The 22,420-nt window shown below is 38.0% G+C and overlaps 1 long non-coding RNA gene across 1 annotated transcript in view; it reads right to left on the bottom strand.

Annotated features, from left to right (window-relative positions):
• The window catches only part of LOC107078232 (uncharacterized), a 48,099-nt gene extending 25,860 nt beyond the window's left edge, over nucleotides 1-22,239 (bottom strand). Inside the window, exon 1 of the long non-coding RNA XR_001479186.2 lies at nucleotides 22,113-22,239. This is a non-coding gene — a long non-coding RNA (uncharacterized lncRNA). The remainder of the gene's footprint in view (nucleotides 1-22,112) is intronic.
• Nucleotides 22,240-22,420: the final 181 nt, after the last annotated feature.

Raw genomic sequence — 22,420 nt, 5'->3', positions numbered from 1 at the left:
CACCCGAAAAACACGGCGCTATATCTCAGAAACGAAAGCAGCTGGGAAGTTACTTTCAATGGAACAAACCGACAGAAACGCAGTACTAATGAATGAGGGGGGTTTCATTGTGCTGTTTTGTAGGGGGGCAACTTCACAGAGCTGAATCAAACACTGTTTGCCTTAATGCTAATTAATTAACATACAGTCAGAAGAATGGGATGTGAACCAGGCCTGTGACAAAGGGACAGAAATGTACAAATAAGAAAGGAAAGAAAAGACACACATTGACACTTGCCAATAACTATAATCATCCTGCTAGTATGTGTTTTACATATATCCATGCTTATTCCAGTTATACTCGGTTACAATATGCTGTATTGATTTTATATATAGAGAGATTTTATATATATATTATATATACATATGAGATGTAAGACTGATTGAGAATTCAAGACTATTACATTGTATTAAATTTGCAATAGAGCTCATCTTAACAGGTGGTCACATACAGTGGTGCTTTACAGAATTATGTAGTTGACTAGATTGTACAACAGTAGTTGGCCACGTGGGTATGGAGGAGGAAGAAAATAAAATCTTATTGGGAGTAAATAACATCTCTAGGGTCCCAGGCCCATGGTTGTCCCCTATTCTGGGAAAAGCTTTGTGATACATTAACTGTAAGAAATCATGTACAATCTCTGATAAGTCAGTGGATGAAATCTTGCTGAACGGGGTCTGTTGTCAAGATTGTCTGAGTTAAGGGGCCGAGGTTTTCTGGGTCCAACAGTTTGTGTTCTAGATTCAGATGCCACAGGCCATCTGGAAATGCAAGCTCCAAATCAGGACTCATCACCAGGATCCAGGTAGTAGGAATATACTGTAGCAGTTGCAAAACTGTGTCCAGGTTGCTGGGAGGAAGACTATGACTTAGATAATAAAATGATGTAAAACAATCTGAACTAAGAAGCCTATAGTGTAAGACTAAAGAGTAAGAAAATACAGAGACTAAAGGAACCGGTCTTGAGACTTGATTTAAAGGCTTAGACTATAGTGGTATCCCTTCAGTGTTTTGAAGGTAATCCCACAATTAAGGGGACTTAGCTAAATGCTATGCCACCTTTAGATAGATAGATACTTTATTGATCCCGTGAGGGAAATTGCAGCGCAACAGCAGCTTAACACACACAACACAGCCACAGTGTAACGAATTATATAATAATAGTACAATACATACAACACAATACAAGAGTTACTCACAGTCCGGACACACAAAGAACAAACTAGAACAGAACAGTACACAGAAAAATCGTATCACACATATGAATATAAATATAGATGTAAATATAGATATGGATGTAAATATAGATATAATGTATTGCACAGGTGCCTGGCATATATTGCACAAAAAAGGTTGTAAACGGGAAAAAGAAAAAGAAAAAGAAAGAGAACAGATGTAGCAGTAGATGTGTAGATGCGTTCAGTCCAGAAACAGGTCACTGTCGATGTTGCCTCTGCCAAGACGCAAGGTGGATGCATTGTACAGTCTTATGGCAGAAGGCAAGAATGACCTCCTGTAGCGCTCCCTGTCGGACCGTGGATTAATCAGTCTATTGCTGAACGTGCTCTTCATTTCTGCAAGCCTGTCATAGAGGGGATGACAGAGAAGTTGTCCATGATGGCCTCTAGTTTGGACATCATTCTCCTCTCAGCCACTACCTCCAAGGGGTCCAGGTCAGACCCAATGACAGAGCTTGCTCTCCTGATGAGCTTGTTCAGCCTTTTAGAATCCACTACTCTAATCCCAGAGCCCCAGCACACCACTCCGTAGAAAATGGCACTCACTACCACCGACTGATAGAACATATGTAGCATCTTACTACATACATTGAAGGACCTGAGCCTCCTCAAGAAGTAAAGTCGGCTCTGTCCCTTCTTATAGATGGCCTCGATGTTCTTAGACCATTCCAATCTATTGTCGATGTGCACTCCCAGGTACTTGTACGAGTCCACCATCTCCACGCAACTCCCATGGATGTAGACAGGAGTAGGTTTGACCTTTTTCCTCCTGAAATCTACCACCAGTTCCTTTGTCTTTGTTACATTCAGTTCCAAGTGGTTCACCCCACACCACTCCACAAAGCTGCTGACCAGTCCCCTGTACTCCTCCTCCTGCCCACCCTTGACACATCCCACAATTGCAGAGTCATCTGAGAACTTCTGCAGGTGGCATGACTTTGAGTTGTACTTAAAGTCCGAAGTATAGAGGGTGAAGAGGAATGGAGAAAGAACTGTCCCTTGAGGTGCCCCTGTGTTACTCACGACCTGTTCAGACACACAGTTCTTTATCTGCAGTGATAACAATAACTTACTTCCGCAAAATTGTGGCCAGTCCTAAGTTATTGTGGTCCCAGGAATGTACCTAAAAACCCACATTGACAAACATAAGTAAGGTGCAGGCTTTACTGCAGAGTTTTCTGATATTCAATTTAAATGACTCCAGAAAAGGGCACTCAGTACCAGTCACAGTGTGCCTTTACTGCTTTCTATAAATTAAATCAACTAAAACACCACACAAGCCCATTTTAATGACTTTCCTAATTAAGGCCATGTGAGAATATTGGCACCAACCAATCTAATATTTAGATATTAATATTTATATTTATTTACAATTGTGAGAGAGCTTTTGGTGGATTTTATTGGCAGGTTAGCTGCTACTACAGTCCCATTACAGTCTGGTCTGTCATAGTTATGCATCCATCATCCAATGAAAGATGTTAATAAAAAAAGTTTACTGGAGGAAACTGTAGCCCTCTTTACTGCAGGAAATCAGAATGAAATGATCTTTGAACAAATAATTGAAAGTATATCAATAAAAGTGAAATGTACAGGCCAGACAGGGAAATGTGGGGTGTCCTACTATATAGTAAAATGAATCTTTAGACAAACAAGTGTAAGGATAGAGGTTGAGAAAGACACTGCTCACATTCACAGCCCAGGTTTCTGCTGTCTTCATAGATGCTCCCCTAATTACCAATTATTGCAAAATAATATAGTCTAAAAGTGAAAATTAATTTCCATTTCCTGTTTAAGAGTACAATGGAGTTAACATGATTTTATACACAGCCATCCTCTGGTTGAGAGGGGTGCTCAGAAAACAAGAAAGCATGAAAAGCAATAAACATGGACCAGTAAATGGAAATAATTAAATGGACTGGATGAGTGTCAGAGATCAAAAGACATTTGTGTTGCTATGAATTTGGCAGCTTCAACAGCCCGTACAATCTTTTTGTAAAAGGACAAGATATAAGGAATGGTTTAATCTAGCACTGGTTCAGTGAAACTGCATTGTATTAGGTTGGCAAGAGATTTATTCTCTATTTCCACATTGCAATGATGAAATTGAAGCTTGAAAAGTGAGACAATTGTCCTTTCTTTTATAAAATCATAAACAAAAGTGATTGGAAGGCTGGTTATTTACTGGTTGTAGAAGACCTGATTTAGATTTGTTAGTATTTTAATTGTAATTTTGAGGTTAAAACAATGTTTGATAATTTTGTCTGGTATCTTATTCTAATATACAGATAGCACTGGGGAGCGGTCTGGGTTAGAAAATTTAATATGGAATCCTATGTTCCCATGGGAATTATATTTTTAATTTTTCGAACTTTCACATTATGGATAGCTTTCAGTATACAAGTTAAATCCCGGGATGAATGGAGTTAACAGTTAGAGGACAGTTGCTATCCAGGTCTCCTGTAACAAAGTATTAAAACAGTGAAATTAGTGAGAGCTCTTACTAATTGGGAAAGTAAACAACAGGGAGGTCAGTGGCAGAGGGTGAGTTAATGTTTTGCAGCCTGTGGAGACCTGAGGGGCCACAGTACTCAGTCCTCAGTCCTCAGTCCTGCTGCTGCAACAGTGCTGAGAGGAACATGAGCCGCCTGCTATCAGTGCTGCTGATCACTGTAGGAGCCCTGCTGGCTTCAGCTGAGGAATACGACAAACTCCCTGATCTCTACAAGGAAGGAGTTAACCTGGCTGTTAAACAGTTTAATTCCCAAAAAAAAAACAAACAACTTTTTCTCTTCTTTAAAAGCATGGACGTCTCGGAAACTGAGGTAGCGCAAATTTTACCTGCCTCTGTTACTCACTTACATGTTGTTTACAAATATTTTTTACTTAGAACTGAAAAGGATATACTGTATGTAGTTATCTGAATTTGATAGATTGTACAAGACATCCATTAAGTGGAATAAACAGTGGGAGCAAAGCCTAATGTACAATTTTATTTTTCAAAGATTATTTTTCATTATCTGTCTAGTTGTCCACATTGGAGCTGCTACTATGCCTGTAATGCTAGGATCACATCTTTTCACAGCGCTTATCTACTTTAGCCATCTCTTAACGCACTCACACTTAATAAGTGTCTTAATAAGGGAGCACATGTGGCAAAAAACACAGAAACAAGCAGCCCTCTTGTCCCTGATCAGCCTGTAGGACAGCTTTCTGCTCTGGTATCCCCAGCATTGGGGATCTAGAACCAAAAAGTGTTTTGGACTTCTCAATATCTAAATGTATATTAAATGTCTTTACTTTGTCTCACAGTTCTGTGAATTTTGAATCATGTGCATTTTTTTTCTTTCTGGAAATCTCTTTCCTGGAATTCACCTTTAATCAATAATTACTACACTTGATTACATGACAAAGAGTAAACAGTCTCATGTAAACTGGACTTTGTGACTGGCTTCTAAAATCTCAAAGATCAAATTAACATTCGTAATCCACTGTGCCGTCTGCAGCAAGTTCATAGCTATCATCCAGGTTTGACAAGTATTCTGCTAGAATGACCTAGCTTTATTTATTCTTACCAAATATGCTCAATCAGCTCCTGGTTTGAGCCAAGCAAGCAGGAGCCATCAGAGACATCATTGGTGTTTCTCTATATTGTAAAACATTAACTAAAAGGTACATGGTGTCATGTATCTGGTTTGGATAATTCTGAACTTTGATTTCAATTTTTGATTTTAGGGTTCAGAGTTTATCCACTGATTGTATTACAATCGTATAAACATCACCGTATTCTAACAAGGTTTTGTTTAAGATGTTTAAATGTGAACTTGCGCTTGATGCAATGCAAACATCACCTCTTGTCCCACAATGTCAGTTCTGTAGTCTGAAGTTTAATGCGGTGTATCTCTGTTGTTGAAGTAAGTAATGTTAACAATAATAGATCAATTACATTGGTCCAAAGTAATCCCAGAGAGATAGATCAGGATTCTACCCCTATAAATGAAGAACAGAAGACAATGCTGACCCAACATGATAAAGGTGCCATGGCTCTTTGATTTAATCTATTCTAATGGAATGAAATACTACCTCTTATCTTTTAGCTTGAGTTCGACGTGTCCTATGTTTACCACAACTTTCTCCTGAAGGCAACAAAGTGTTTGCAGGACAAAACAGATGCCAGTGCGAACAGCTGCCCATTCCAGAATGACAGAGTGAGTATCACTCCTGCCTCACTGCATGCTCTGACACTGTATATCTGCTCAACTCAAAAGTGTCTGAAGTGTCTTTCATCCACTTCTATTGCTTCCATATTTAAGATACACTAATACAATACAAGTTTAGTTAAAACATTTTCAGAAAATAAAAAAATAGTTATGAATTTATACCAAAAATGTATTGATGTATATGTGTGATAGAGTAAGACAATATATTTTTGTAAACACTTTAATTCAAAGTAAATAACAATTTCATTTCACTAAAGAAATCTTCATAAATATCTTTGATCATGAGTAGTACAGTACTTTCTAGTTACCAAAACCCTAACCTCAAGTCCACACTTCTGCTAATTACAATGGGAGTGAAATACTGAAGGCATGATTGCATTATAACCATTTAAAAGTGTAAGAGCATGAACAAAATACATTGATTCTAGATTCTTGTGCTCTTAGCCCCACTTCTGTGTTTTTCTGTGTTGTGTGTGATGGAGCCTTCTAGCAGAATCTGTATGTTACTCTTTACCCATATAGTGGTAGGAGCTGTGAACTCCTGCTAACCGTCATGCTAGCTTTAGCACAGATGCTCCCCCCCCCCTACTAAACTCCCTAATGGGGAATGCTTTTACTAAACTCCTGATAAGAAAGGAATGTTTTAAGTGCTTTACCTCAAAGACAGGAGGGGGAGGGTGTAGAAAAAAGTATATTTAAGCTTTGTAGAGCCTTATCCCCTTTGAGCTTCTATAACTACTATAACAGACACCTCAGGCTCAAATCTCTTGGTTGCTACATGTTTATTGTACTTTATAAAAAATAGAGCTAAAAATAAAGCAATGTCATACATGTTTTTAGTACAGTATTTCAGAAACAGAGCTGTACAATACACATTACTTAACTGTATAATGAGAAATAAAATATTGTTTGTAAATACTACATGTATTGGTGCATAAACCACCAGATAATGTTCTAAGACGGATAATCAGTCACTGAATATCGGATGATGTACCTTTAGGGAGGGATACTGATTTGGAGGCAAACTGGACTGGGCTCTTGTAAGACACTTTAAAAAAGCCTAGACTTAGATCTAGACAGATCTGCTCTGGATGAGAGAAAATTGGCCAAATGAAGTCTCGCCAGTGGGAAGATTTAGGAATACTACATTGTTCAGGTTGTCGAAACTCAGAGGAGCAGTAGAAATTGTAGATGCCTAAGTAAGATGAGCAGTGGCAGCACACATTGGTGTCATTCCGGCAGTACCTACTGTGGTACTGTACATGGTCCTGAACTCCATCAGCCGATCTGAGGCATGGAGATGGAGCTGCAGTTCTCATGAGTGTGTGACTGATATCTATTTCTTCCTCCCTGCACAGCCAGTGGTAGACTGTGTGATGTGCTACAGAAGCTATCAGGGCAGCATTGAATATGAACCCAGGCCAAAGCTGTACTGTACTCGCAAGCCTCAGCTCACAGAGGTAACTTAAACCTGTTAAACCTATCCTTCACCTAGGGATGGAATTAAGATTTAACTACCATTTAAAGGTAGTTAAATCCATTTAAAGATTTAAAGACATTATGTCTTAATGTTTCATTATTTAGATACAATACAATGCATATTTTGAAAGCACTGTTGAAAGTGTGATTACTGCTTAAAAAACAGCTTCTGCCATTTTATTGTTATTTTCTTTTCTTTGTTTTATACCGTGTCGTGTTTCCCAAAGGTTTTTGTACCATGTTCTCTTTTTGTGTTTGAGAATATAAGAATATCTTCCCTATCATTTCTCAAAGTTCTGACTGCTTGGAAGTGCAATGGGCAGAAAAATTGGAGGAGAAACTCGGATCAAGTGATAGGAATTGTTCAGCTAGGTGGTCTGAATGGGCCACCTTCCTTACATTTTTACAAATTACTGTCATACAATGCCCTGATTGACCATACAAATCTGTCACCTATTTTGAACCATTAATCAGTTGAAAGTATTTGTGAACAAACTGGACAGTATAATAAGGCTACGGTAACAGTAGGTGTCACCTGGAGACACCTCTCTACAGGTAAACTGTAGAAGGAAACAGGTGTCACATTCTTTATTTTCTGCATGGACTTCATAGCCTGTATTAATACATTAGTATAGTATAAGAGGAATGTAATGGACAAATTCATATCTAATAGCACAACAACTTTCAAAATTCGGTATTCCTCTGTGGCCATAAAATCAACCTGTTTTCTAAAACTCAGGATACGTAAAGATGAAAGATTCCCCTCTTTTCATAAACTCATTTTGCCTCTTCTTTTAACTGTGTATTCAACCATCTACCTTGAAACCTGGCATCAAATCACCTGGTAGTTGTTTATTTCCAAGCACTGTTGCTTCCATTACAGGAGATGAAGGCAAATCGAGTACAGGACTGTGAAACTCTGAAGCACCACTACAGTCCTGGGGGAATTACACTGCTCTCATCAACTGGCTGTAATGGATCCTGCTGAGCTGATGGAGCTACTGAGATAAAACAGGGAATAAGGAAACACAAATGAGTGCACACTGAGACCCCTACTTGGTTATGTACTGATCTGACGGAGACAAGGTGTGATGGTAAAAAAGTGAGAGGGATTCTGAGAAAAACTCTCAGAAAACAATTTAACTTGATTTTTTCCTCTATTACTATTTTCTAATTGGATGTCAATCCACAATAAAAGAGATGCAAAGATGTTTGGATTTCAATATGAAAAGTTTTTTTTTTATTTACTTCAACACCTACAGTATGAAGTGAAAGATGCAGAGAAGCATTTGAAGAAAAATGTACACTAGTCAGATTGCCTGCACATCTGTAGCTTCACGAAGTTATTTTATATCTAAGTACAATGTAATTGTATTTAAAGATGTTGTATTGCAAAATAGGTTTGACACTCTCTTATATTAAAGGAAGTCTTTCAACACTAAGAAATAAACTGCCGACCACTATGAGAAACCAGAATTTACTTTTCTGACACAATGGCCTTCCCATCCATGTAAAAGAGTTTAAGCAGTGAAATTAAGGCACAATCTCAGATGCAAGACACAGATTTCCTTTTTTATTTCTTTAATAGTCATTGAAAAGGGGCTAATAAATACAATAGATGTATTGTATTTATTGTACAATAAATTGTACATGTATTTGTACAATAAATACCTGCAAGTACACAGCCACCACCACACTCATTCAAGGCCCCTCAGGACAATTCTGGATCACCCAGACAGCATCTTGTACCTCCAGCAACCTTATTTACTGTATCTCTTGCAGTAAATGCCCAGCCATCTACATTGGGGAAACAGGAAGGAGACTCGGAGACCGCTTCAGAGAACACATCAGGGCTGTGAAGATTAAAGATCTCTCCAAGCCCATTGTTTCTCATTTCACCTCTGACGGCCACGACCACTCTTATCTCTCCGTCTGTGTTCTCAAAGACGGTTTTCCGAACTCATACATCAGAAAGACCACCGAAACTAAAATTATTCTGCAGCTAGGATCACACATTCTCCCTTCCCTTAACGACAGATTACTGTTCTTTTAAATTTTCTCCATTCATTGGAAGTTTCATTTCACACCTCTCTGCACCCATTCTGACTTCACACCTCTTGATTGGCCTCTCTTTCTGTCCCCTGCTCCCGCCTCTCACTCCTCCTCCCTCTCAACCTTTGTTCTCCCGCTACTTTACCTTTGCCTACTGCCCTGTCTCTCTCACACCTGAAGAAGGCTCCACGGCCGAAACGTTGTGTTCTCTTTCTTCTTTTTTTCAGCATGGAATAAACCTATTACTTGTTCCTTTGCAGCCTACGCATGCTGACGCAGCTACCCACCTGAACTAATAAATACAATACTACATTTGATAACTGTCTTTGCGTTTGTCTGATAAAAGCCAGTCCACAAGGGTATTTAACCTGTATATCATGAGTTGAACTAGAATTGACAAAATTATGTTTTTTTTTCTTTTAAAGTTTATTGACAGTATATAAGCCCCTGAAATGCACCATCTCATTATGAAGTGATCCTGTTGGAATACATATACAGTTGGAATACAACACTTATTCAAAAAAAGGTCAAGTACAACACAAATATCACAACACATACTGTAAAAGAAAGAACAAAAAAGAAGAAAAAACAAAAGTAAAATTGCAAACTAAATAACTACCATGAAATATATCTAGAATAAAAAATGAAAATTAATCATTAATTTAATTACAATGACATTCTGTTTTTAAATGCAAAATTAGTGCATTTCTAAATAAACTAAATAAGCTCTGTTTAAATTAATAATTTGGTCTTATAGTTAAAACCTTTCATTCCAACCTTGTGGAACATTAAAATACTATATGTTTACTTAGATTGTCTTAAAGAATACCCTATATTTTTATTGATATAAATGGTTTTAAATAAATAGTACCATTTAGTTGAATTCATTTAAAATAAACTGATACCAGTCCAGCTGTCGCCCATTGAAAAGTGATAACCATTAAAGTTTTTCATACAAATACACAGGCAATAGTGGGTCTTATAAGGACATCCTAAAACAAATCTATATAGGTTGTTGTAAGTCCAGGGTGGAGAACTGATTCTTGGATGCATTCCCATAAATAACATCAACACATCACTCTTTAGACCCTCTAGACTCTTTAGAATAGAGAATTTCAAGCTTCTAATAAATAGTTTTTTTAACATAATCAATGTGTTCCGAAATCTTAATTTCATGAGCATTCCTCTATCCCAAATATATTACACAATCATCCTTTTTGCTTTGCCATCAGCTGTATAAAAAAATAAAAGCATTCTTTTCAATCCTTTATTGATATATTGAGGGACCAACATGAGCTTTAGGCTTAAACCTGAGAGGAACAGTAACCAAAGCTCTTAACTGTAGATCACATTACAAATCTTTGCTATGTTTCAAAATAAACTTTATAATTTCATTAGGAACAAAGTTAAATTCCATGTAAAATGTTACCTGCTTTCCATGTTATATTCACATACTGGTAGGTTAATTGGCTTTTGGAAAAACTGGCCATCGTGTGAGTGTGTCTGTCTGTATCTGTGTGTGCCCTGCTTTGCACCCATTGTTTGCCGGTTAGGCTGCAGCTCTCCTGAGATCCTATATCAGATAAAGAGGTTAGAAAATGGATGAATGGGTTTTCTTTCTGATGTAAAACATAATAAATCAGGCTTCTGATCCTCTCTTTTCCAGCAGTCAGACTAAAACTTGCTCCCTTTTCTATTTAGAACTAAGTTAATTCTGGGCGGAGCGGTGGCTTTGTGGCTAAGGATCTGCGCCTATGGCTGGAAGGTTGCCGGTTCAAATCCTGCAGCCGGCAGAGGAATCCTACTCCATTGGGCTCCTGAGCAAGGCCCTTAACCCCAATGGCTCCAGGGGCGCTGTTCAATGGCAGACCCTGCGCTCTGACCCCAGGCTCTCTCCCTGTCTATATGTCTCATGGAGAGCAAGCTGGGGTATGCGAAAAGATAATTCCTTATACAAGAAATTGTAAAGGGTTAATAAAGTAATGTTGTTGTTGTTATTATTATTATTAAACACTGACAACTTATTTGTTGATATTACATACTCTTGTCCAGATGTTTATATTATGTTTTACGTTTATGTTTATATTAGGTTTATGTTGCAGAGGTTTTAAAACACTCGCAACAGTAGTTATAGGAAAATCAGAGACAAGATATTCTGGAAATTACAAACTGTCTGTTGAGGCCTCTTGTCCTCTGACTGAACCCTTAATACACGGTGTGTCTGTATAATCTTTAAAAAGTTTAATTTCAATGGTGATTTTAAGAATGGCAAGAATTGTAAAATTCCTCCATAATATTACACAACATTAACTTTTTAACATCTTGCTTTGAAAACATTCAGTGTACTGTACATGCATCCAAAATATTGTTGTGTTGTTACTAGATAAGGCTTTATGCAAACAACATAATTTTTTTACTATCAAAGTTGGCAGCAAAATGATGAACAGGGAACACATTTTTATAGAATAGTCTTTGCTGTTAAAACTACTCATCTACAATGTGCTAAGACTCTGCTCTTAGGACTAGCTGCTCAGTCCTATGAGCCAGGAATCATGTCCAGGGAGATCAGTGCCTGAGGGTGAGTTAATGTTCTGCAGGCTGTGGGGACCTGAGGGGCCACAGTCCTCAGTCCTCAGTCCTCAGTCCTGCTGCTGCACCAGTGCGGAGAGGAACATGAGCCGCCTGCTATCAGTGCTGCTGATCACTGTAGGAGCCCTGCTGGCTCCAGCTGGGGGACAGGACTACAACCAACTCCCTGATCTCTACAAGAAAGGAATTGACCTGGCAATCCAGCATTTTAATAATAAACGCTTAAGTATAAACCATGTGAATTTCTTCAGCAACATAGAGGATCCAAAGGTATGAGTTACATTCCCAAGAGTGAGATGTATCTACTTTTTTTCCTGTCAATCCTTTCTTTTTATCTTTAAATTCATTGTTCAGTTGTACTTACATGTGTGTCATTGAGGTCTATTTGTTCCTTTTTGCAAATCTCTTCCTAACAATGCATCTGTCTTGAAAAACATTTTATACAACTTGCCAAGTGTCATGGCACTGGGTCTTCATTTTCTTTTTATCAGCTGTGAGTGGCTGATCTGCTAACCTAAGCTTTAAACTGATTTTCACCATCTCAATGTGTCTTCACATGTGAAGTAAGAACCTTCAACACATTTATATTGTCTTTAAATGCATATGCATATGTGTCTTGATATTTAAAAGTATATATTTAAATTGTGAGTGTCCAATCTAAATATGCAGTAATACATTTCAGAAAAGCTGCTGGCAGTTCCTCTGTGTGTGACTGATAGAATTGGTTTGGCCAGCCAGCATAAAAGCATGATGGGTTTGACTGTATGAGTGGGATTTTCCACCACAATCAACTTGACCTGTTTTTCTTTTTGCTTTTGGTTTCCAAAACAAACTTTCTGGATAGAACACATTTTTTTTGTCTGTACTTCGTTCACTTGTTATTTTTTGTTTACAGATGTTTGAGTTAAAGGTCATTTTTATTATTTACCAAGAATTCTAATCTGGTCAGGAATTCACGTCACAGGTCCTCTGCTCTAAAAATTGTTAAACAGGTCAAACCCAGCTGAGATGGATTTTGATCTTTAATATGCTCTGCCCTGAAACTGATTCAGATTTTTCTGTTGTATTTTAGATAATCTATCCATGCATTTTTTAACTGTTTTATTCAGTACAGTATGCAGTCGGGGACAGGGCCAGAGACAAACTAGCAATGGACAAAAGGCATGATACAACTTGGACAGGAATCCAGTCCATCACAGGGCGCACAGACACACACACATCCAATGGCAATTTTTACAGAAGGCAATTAACCTATCACTCTGTCTTTTGACTGCAATACAAAACTTACAGTACATGAACACAGGGAGAATGAACTCCACACAGAATGCACCCAGGGCTCCAGAGCTGAGAGGCAGCAATGCCAACCATTGTGCCACCATTATGCTTATGTTGCAGATGATTTGCTTGAGTATTCATGGAGATAATTTGTACTTAAACTATTGTTTTTGTTGTTTCATTCCAACAACAAAATTAGTAGAGTAAGTAATTAGTAGTAATTAGTAGAATGCAGAGAAACTGAACTACTTCCAACATATGGCCAGCAGCCATATCACCCTGCAACTCACAACTGGCAACCCACTGAAGCTAAGCAGGTGTGAGCCTGGTCAGTACCTGGATGGGAGACCTCCTGGGAAAAACTAAGGTTGCTGCTGGAAGAGGTGTTAGTGGGGCCAGCAGGGGGCGCTCACCCTGTGGTCCATGTGGGTCCTAATGCCCCAGTATAGTGATGGGGACACTATACTGTAAACAGGCGCCGTCCTTCGGATGAGACGTAAAACCGAGGTCCTGACTCTCTGTGGTCATTAAAAATCCCAGGGCTCTTCTCGAAAAGAGTAGGGGTGTACCCCGGTGTCCTGGCCAAATTTCCAATTGGCCCTTACTAATCATGGCCTCCTAATAATCCCCCTCTATGAATTGGCTTCATTACTCTGCTCTCATCCCCACTGATAGCTGATGTGTGGTGAGCGTTCTGGCGCACTATGGCTGCCGTCGCATCATCCAGGTGGATGCTGCACATTGGTGGTGGTGGAGGGGAGTCCCCATTACCTGTAAAGCGCTTTGAGTGGAGTGTCCAGAAAAGCGCTATATAAGTGTAAGCAATTATTATTATTATTATTATTAACATTAGGGATGGGCAGTGCTGCTGATAAATTGAAGACTTAGAAAACTTGCAGACACACTGACCAGGATTGGACACTCCTGATCTACTGTACATACATTATCCAATATCCAAAGTGGTCTGCCAAACAAACATAGAATTATGTTCTTTGCTAAAAATAAATAAATAATATATATAAGACGAAATTCATTAATAGTTTGAATTCCTGCCTTTATTGTTTGCCTTTTTTCATATCGAGATCACCACTATAGTTTTTCTGTAACAGTGTGCTCTGCATTTATTAAAACAAAATTCAAATAGCTGGGCCAATTTAGTTTGTGTGCATGACTGAAATTTGTTGTGTTTTTAGAGTCTCCTGAGGTTATTAGTCACTAGGTATATATACATTAAGAAATGGTCCAATCTGTGCAAATAAGTTCTGCTAACACTATTGTGTAACAGTACAGAATGCAAACTCCAATTCTGCTTACTGCAAATCTGAGCATTCTGTTTTTTACTACTATCAAACTTCAGACTCACAAAGTACTTACTTTTTGTTTTAGATTGAACAGGAAAATGTCTACTTCAACTTTTATTTGAAAGCAACACACTGCATAAATGAGTATAAGAATCACCATCAACCACACTGCCACTTTCGTTCTGACAGAGTAAGTACTCATGATCCAGACTACAGGACTGTAGACCAATGTGGTCTCTCATAAATCACTGATTACACACTCACAGGACATGAACGTGAAATACTAGTGCAGACTCCTACAATGGATAGACCCAAAATGCATGCAAATATATACACATTTGTCTAATTTATTCAATAAAGTTCAGTGCAAAAGTATTCCCTGCTTCCAATGACGATGACATGATCAATAATTTTTTTTCCATTATTTGCAGTTTTTGCAGATATTTATCTTCTTTCACCCCTACTTGATCAGTTTCAGCATTCAATTTTTGCTTAATTATATCCACATTATAAAATCTCTGTATCTCTACATCATTTGTAATTTAACAAAAAGGAACCTCATGGGAAGGGTGTGAATACCTTTGCAGTTTGATGTATTCTGATAAAGTACCAGATGCACAGTAGCTAAAGCTCTTGTGCTCATATCATAATGTTATGAAGAGTGAGACAGATAGGGGGACTTGAAATGGATAGATTTTCTTTCAGTACCTTCTGTTGCTAAGTTTTATCAGGTGACAAGTCCATATGATTGATTATTGCTCCTGTTTTTGGATCATCTACTCCATTCACCATAAGACTGAAGCACTGACACCCACCCATCCATTTTCTAACAATTTTTATCCAGGGCGGCCAGAGGGTCGCAGAGGAGCCAGAGCCTATCCTGGCAAGCAATGACACAAATCAAGGCACAGCCTGGATGGGATGCCAGTACATCACAAGGCACACAAAGGCACAAACAAATACATACTCACACCAGAGCCAGTTTACTAGGACTATTAGGACTGTGGGAGGAAACTGTAGCACCCAAAGGTTGCATCCAAACCCAAGCAAACACGGGGTGAACATACAAAGTCCATGCAGACAGCACCTGAGAAACTGAGCCCAGGGCACCAGCAATGTGTGGCAACAACATTATGAAACCTTAAAAAAGATTTTTAAGGGAAACAGATATGTAAGCTACAGTGTCTTTCGAAATTTAAGTGACAAAAATGTAAATGCAAAAAATAAATCTGGTGGTTTTGCATGTCTGAAGAAACTATACAAAATGAAAACAAATTATCATGAGCAAAGTCTTACAATGCTTTATATCTTTTTATATCTTTTTCTCATAGCCCCTGATAGACTGTGTGCTGTGTGGTAGAAGATTTTTTGAAACCCTTGATTCGCCCTTCATTCACTGTGTTTTGAAACGGAAAGTATCAGAGGTATTTTGGTCAAACAATTTACACCTAAAACAATTAAAGAATATTGCCTAGTCAAAGATCAGGTCATAGATCTTCCTCTAAAGGTGGTGCAACAGTAGTGTTGTGTTTCTTCGTTCTACTTTTAAAGTTTTTGTTCCTTGGCAGTAAACACACACTGATGCAGTTTACAGCTTACACCACTAGAGCTTACAGTTTTCACAGCATTATTTAACTACAGCTGGAACTGTGGCTATAGACTAACACATGTGGAATACTGAAGGAATTCTTCAGACTAGAGACCATTGTGAGAAACACACAAGGCCATGGACTGATGGAGCTCTCACAGGGTGGATCTGAACTTCTGGCAATCAGATCCTTAACATGTAAGTTCAGGGGAGGAAGTGCTACATCGGGCTAAAGTGCAGCTTGTTTTGTCATGCAAAAACAGAATAAACACTTAACAGATTTTCAGATAGAAGACATTGTATTTCTGTCAAAATACTTTACTTCAAAGCAAACGTTTATTTTGTATAATTGTAATAATTTAATAATTTAATAATTCCATTGTTCTATACACTGAACCTCTACATACTGTTTGATAAACTGCTAGGAGCCCCATAGTTATTACACTGGGTAATGATCCAGACAAAAAACAATGGAAATGGTACTAGAGATAATGCAGAAACAAGTCAGTAATGCAAGGAGAAGCCAGTAAGATCAGCTAATGAAATCCTTTTCAGCTAGAGGTTGGAATCAGAACAGAAATGAAAACTTTCCTGCAGAGCATCCTCAAAACCATGACAGTTATTTATTCACAGAAGGCACAAACATTTGTATGCCCCAAAACATGCATAAAGTGTCAGTCAGGAGGACAGAATTCACACACCAGGCTGGGGATAAATTACTTTTTAAAAATTGAATCCGATACTTTCTGTAAAAGACATTCAGGTGTAAATAAGGAATAGTAGATGGTACAGACATAACATCTCATATTATCCCTTTAAGAAGCAATGAATCCAATGTGAACCAATTATCTTTGCTAAAAGTAAATGAAAGTAGGAAATGTTCGCATATGGAGTAGCTGCTCTTCACTGTGCAGATTTCTATATCCCTATGTAAACCAGCTGTGGATATTTCTATATCTCTTTTTATATATACGTAATATATGTATATGTAAAACCCTACACAGAACACTTTCCTAGCTCTCCAATTAACTCTGGGGAGGTACTGAGACTGCTTTTCAGACTTCTGTCCACAACTATGCAAACTCCACACTGGGACAGCGTATATCCATATAGCACACATAAACAAGTTAGAGCCAACAAGTAGCCTAGCCAGCTTACTTCTGAAACGTAAGAGAACCCAAGGCAGTCTTAGAAAAACAATGAAAACACAGATAGAAAGTGAGAACACCTCACAGAATGTGCCCCATTCTAGATCTGAACTCAAGACCCAAAAGCAAAAGCAAATATGTGAAGCAGCAGGACTAACCTGTGAAGCTCCATGACTCCTGGCCCCTGCTCTGAATCCAATAAAATACAATGAAAAGGATTTAGCAGGACATATACAAGGGTGTTTCAAAACAACAAAACTCATCAAACAACATCAAAACTTATATATTTTTACTATTGCCTAAGCATTATGAAAGGTTTGTTCTTAGGAAATTGTTCTGATTTGATGAATGAATCTGTTGATTTAATAATGTGCTAATACTTAGCTATTGGCATCTATTTGTCTTGATTGCATGAGTATTGAATAGGAAGTATATACCATTACAATATTACAGTATATTAGTTTATCCTGAATAACATGGAAACACCAGAGTTGGAGCTGCAGGAACCCAGATGACACTGTGATGTGGAAGAATAATAGATCCAAAAATTAATGGAAGTATGTATCCCTAATCAACACAGCTAGACCCAGGCTATCAAAGGAGAAAGAATACAATATTTTTGTTCAAAATCTAATATCACATCAATGGAAATACCTTCTCCTCTCAAGGACCTGGAAACAGACAACTGCAACTTAGACATTCAAGGCAGCAGCTCTGAAAATCCCCATCTTCTCAGATACTGCAGTTCAAACACCAGCATCTAAAATGTCTATCAGTGCCAATGACCCCCAAAACACAACAGAAAGTGCTGTAGATTCTGCTACTCATGAGGAAGTGAAATACGCAGAAGAGACCCCTTTCAGTCAAGAACAGTTAGCTGTCTCCCAAAGATGCTAACATCATACAAAGAGTAGACAGACACTTAGCGAGGGCAACAGATAGCACAGGCCTAAGCCTTGGAACAAACAGTGATTTCACAGGGTCCTGTCTGCACCATGTGAAGACAAATATAAACCTGTGAATCGGCACTCTGTGTGAAGGACACTATTGAAAAGCACTTTGTATTATCACATAACTACACATCACATAACTCATGCATCACAACGGGCATGAAAAGATCCTCCCTCTCTGTCTTCCTCCCTATTCTGTCCTAAATAAGCTTTTAGAAAATATCTTAAAATTGACTATTAATGGGTGAATTAGGAAAGCAGTACCAGACATGTGATGCTTCAAAGCCTACCAGTGCTTCCCAATTTCTTTTGTCACACACAGTCTTTACTGAACATTTTAGTTTTTAGTTGTTCATATTAACATGGAGTTACTGGAGCTCTGGTGTGATTCTAAGTTCAAATCTTGAACATTGTGAAAAATAAACATAAAAACTTCAGATAAGCCCTCTGTTCTACTTACTCAATCAAATTAATTACAATTGTCCTAGTGCAGACATCTCCCTTTTAACTGTGAATAACATTTTGCCTCTGTTTCAGGAAAAAGAAAAGCGAGTAAGGGGATGTAGTATACACTTACCCGGATCATCAATAATCCTTGCTAGCAAGGGCTGCGAAGGATGCTATTGACCAGCGCTTAAACAAGGCTGATCATCGGCCTGGGCACCAACAATTCGGCCAATCAATGAAGGAGGAATAAGTCCTCAAGACAACAAGGACCTGCTTCTGATTCTCTAAACACTTAACTATGCTGTTGAAATATTTGCTTAATTTACTTAATTTAGCAGCTTTTCTTGTTCATTTCTTAGTGGTCGCATGTTTTAAAGAGGCCTGTAACAGCCTGCTGCTGAAGGGCTTCTCTTGAAGATAAAATATTCAACTTTCAAATACAAAAGCAAAAAACCTTAAGGAAACAAACAAATATACTACAGATATGTACTGAATGCATGATCACCTGTCAATGTAACTGCAAGTAACTCTCTGTAGAAATAGTTTCTGGAGTTGTTTTGCATCCAATACAGTTTACAACATATAAACTCTGAAGTGCACTGACTGCTCCATGCCAACACTTGGACTCTTTGAAAAGTCAATCATGCAGTAATCACTAAATATTAATAATCAGCATTTGCTTTATTTTCAGTCTATATGGTGCTTTCAGTAATACCACAAGAAACAGGATGAAATGTCTGTTGTGGTAAGAAAGGTGAAATGGGTGTGGATTATTTTTATCACAATCAATTTGATCAATACATTATCACCTCTCATACAGAGTATACAAACTGTAGCCTTTGTAATTCTTTAGCCTACTTATAATTTGTAGAGAAGATCTATATTTCAGATTTTTTAATAGTGCATACCACAGTCTTGCAACGATTAGCCTATTAGTGAAACTGAACAGTGTGCTAAATTAAGGGAGAATGTGGTGAATCTTCTTTTGAAATTATTGACCAGTCTGACCTCCTTTTAAGGATGTCTGCCAGTTTAAAAATGTGTTCAACAGTTGACAATGCAATCTCCTGAGTGCCCGCTTTTTCACTAGCCACCTCCTTTTGTAAACTGCATTGTATTATTAATATTAAGAATTATAAATAAAACTAATCAAATAAGTGAAGGAATGAGCACTTTTCTCACTGCAAATTTCTAACTGTATATTAAAAACTTCAACCACATAATGTACAGTCCACAATTTAAAATGAAATACCACTGTTTCAAATTAATCGATCAAATCATATACCAATAAAACACACTTCTCTGTTAGAATGAGATCACAAAAGGTGTATTTTTATTGCTCTTATACTGTATCTCTCAATAGGAAATTGGTAGCAAGTTTAAATCTTTTTATCAGACCTACAGTACAAGCATGTCTTTGATGACAGTGGGAGGAAACTAGAGCACCCAGAAAAAAACCCACATGAACACAGGAAGAAAATGCACGTTCCATGCAGAAAGCAGCCCAGGGAATGAACACAGGGCTGCAGTGCTGAGAGACAGCAATGCTAACCACTGAGGCCAGTGTGCCAACCCTATGCAATAATTGCTTTATTGATTGAAAAAAATGAATTTGAAACAAAAAAGAAATAGAAAAGTAAATTATCATACAGGTTTAATTAGTGAGTTTGTCTTGGTGTAAGAAGAAAGATCAGAAAAATAATCAAAATCACAAATAAGATCATCAAAGACCTCAGGGACTTTGTTTTTTGTTGGTGTGGGATAAAACAGACTACACAGCACATTCTAGAGGACTGCCCAACCCACACCCTCAACACAGCTCATCCAGAAGCCATCTCTTAGCTAAGAGACTTTGCATTTTATCAATCAATCAATAAATCAATGTATTAGCAAGAGAAAAGGATATTATGTCCTACAGGAAGGAGGACATAATAGAAATTCTGTATGATATTGGGCTAAATTGTTTGGCATGTGCTGTATTGTATTGTCCATTAAAATATTCCATGTACTGCAAATATGCAGTAACACCAATCCACTTTATACAGATGATTTGGCAATACCTGTGTACCAAAGCTTCCTTTAAACTTGAATTGTTTTATGTGTGTTTGAAGTTTCTTTCATTGCAACTGTACTGTAGACAACTCGTAGCTTTTACTCTGAGTCCCCCTATTGGCAGTTTTGAACAAATGTCAGTTTATTTTCTGCATTTGTATAGTGAATTATTTTTTTATCATGTTTGTCTGCTAAGCTGTGTGATTTTATTCATATCACAGAAAATCAAAAACACTCAATTTAAGTTCTAATGCATGAAATCATAAGGTAAGAAATTACTGTAAGATTCAAAAAAGGAATAATTTGTATTATTTCAACATTGTAAATCATTGCTGGGGTACAGCGGTACAGTACAGAGAAACCCTACAGGGAAAGTGTGTTGTGAAATGCTGTCTGAGCTCCTGTTCCAGCTAATGTAGTACAAATAGCTCCTCAGAGAGAAATTAATAGGTGTCATGTGTGTACAGGTCACCCAGACTCACAAACCTACTGAAGAAAACATCATATGGGAATATTGGAAACAGCTTCCTCTAAGCAGAAAGAATTGGCTATGCAATCTAGTAACATCTGGGTAATTTATTTCAAAAACCTTTATCACAGAATTGTAAAACAATGACCTGAAGCTAGCCGCAAAAGATCATCCTCAAAAAGCTTTGTGTACTGGAAAGAGTTATCAAAAACTGCCAATCCCATCTATAGTAGATGTACTAAATACCCCAGAAGAAATTCAGGACAAACATGAGACACTCAATTCCAGGAAAGCCTGTGGGCCTGAAAGCATCAATTACAAGATGCTGAAACACAACAGCCCTAAGCCGTATGATGTCTTGCAAAAACTGCTCATCTTAGTCCAGAGATCTGATAATTTCTGCTAAATCTGGAATTATAACCCCAATATACAAAAGTGGTGACAAATTTCACTCTAATAAATAAGGGGGGACTTTTGTAGGCAGTAATCTGGGAAAGATGCTCTGCGGTATTCTTAATGCCCAAACATTTAACATCACACCTGCAACTAAATTTACACTTTGCTTACTCTCGTGAAAAACGTGAGCCCAACAAAGGACAACAAAACATTTACATGCTTTGTAGAGTACAACAATTCAGTATGTAATGATGCACCCTTCTGCAAATGTCTACAGCTCAAGTTGCATGAAAGATAAAGTTACAACATTATTAAGTCAATGTACACTGTCAATAAATGCAGTGCAAAGACTGGCAGTAACAGCAAGGATTTTCACTCCAGGCAGAGGAGTGAGACAGGACTACAGTCTCAACTCAACACTCTTCATATACTGTAAAAGCACTGGCCACACTGATAGAGCAGTCTGCAGCTCCTGGCATCACCCTGCTGGACACAGACGTTAAATGCTTTAACTCCATACTGATGACCTTGTTCTGTTGTTAACCTGTCTGTTGTCAAGTTTAGTGACAGGGACCAAGTAACGGGCACGACAATAATGCTTGTTTGTACTGAGAAGAGTAGCCCATGATTTAGGTACCGTAATCCATTATCTATAATCTTAGACACTGTGTCATGTGCACATGCCTCTTTCCATTAATATACTTCATCCTCTGGTTGTACGCTTCTGAACGTGTGTAAAAGTTTACTGGACTTTAAGCCAAGCAAGGTCCTGTGTTAAATTTGATTTATTTGTTAGGTATTTTGACAACAGTTAAAAAGCAATTAATGAGCATACTCTCCCAAAGATTAACAGATAATTTATCATCTTTACCTTATTTCCTAATTCTTCGGTTATGTCAGTGGGATCGAACACGTTTTATGGAAGCAGCGTGAAAAAATTAAATGCACACGGAATTACTCCTCTCGTCCCACTATCAATTACGGCCCCCTAACCATGATTAAAAGGCAACACTCTTTCTGTCGCAACAGGCATTGGTTACCTGTTAAGGTTTTCATCTAGTTTGATTGGTTCAGCCAAGTTATTCAGCTTGGTTCTGCTTCGCATTTTTCAGTGTCGCTTTTTTGCTATTAGTTGTGCAGCAGCACTAACCCAGCCCCGATTGGCAGCATGGTGAGACG

The sequence above is a fragment of the Lepisosteus oculatus genome, chromosome 6 (genome assembly GCF_040954835.1).
Source record: "Lepisosteus oculatus isolate fLepOcu1 chromosome 6, fLepOcu1.hap2, whole genome shotgun sequence".
NCBI classification, from domain to species: domain Eukaryota; kingdom Metazoa; phylum Chordata; class Actinopteri; order Semionotiformes; family Lepisosteidae; genus Lepisosteus; species Lepisosteus oculatus.
The sequence above is the reverse complement of the archived record's forward strand: the minus strand, read 5'-3'. Positions and strand labels throughout refer to the sequence as shown.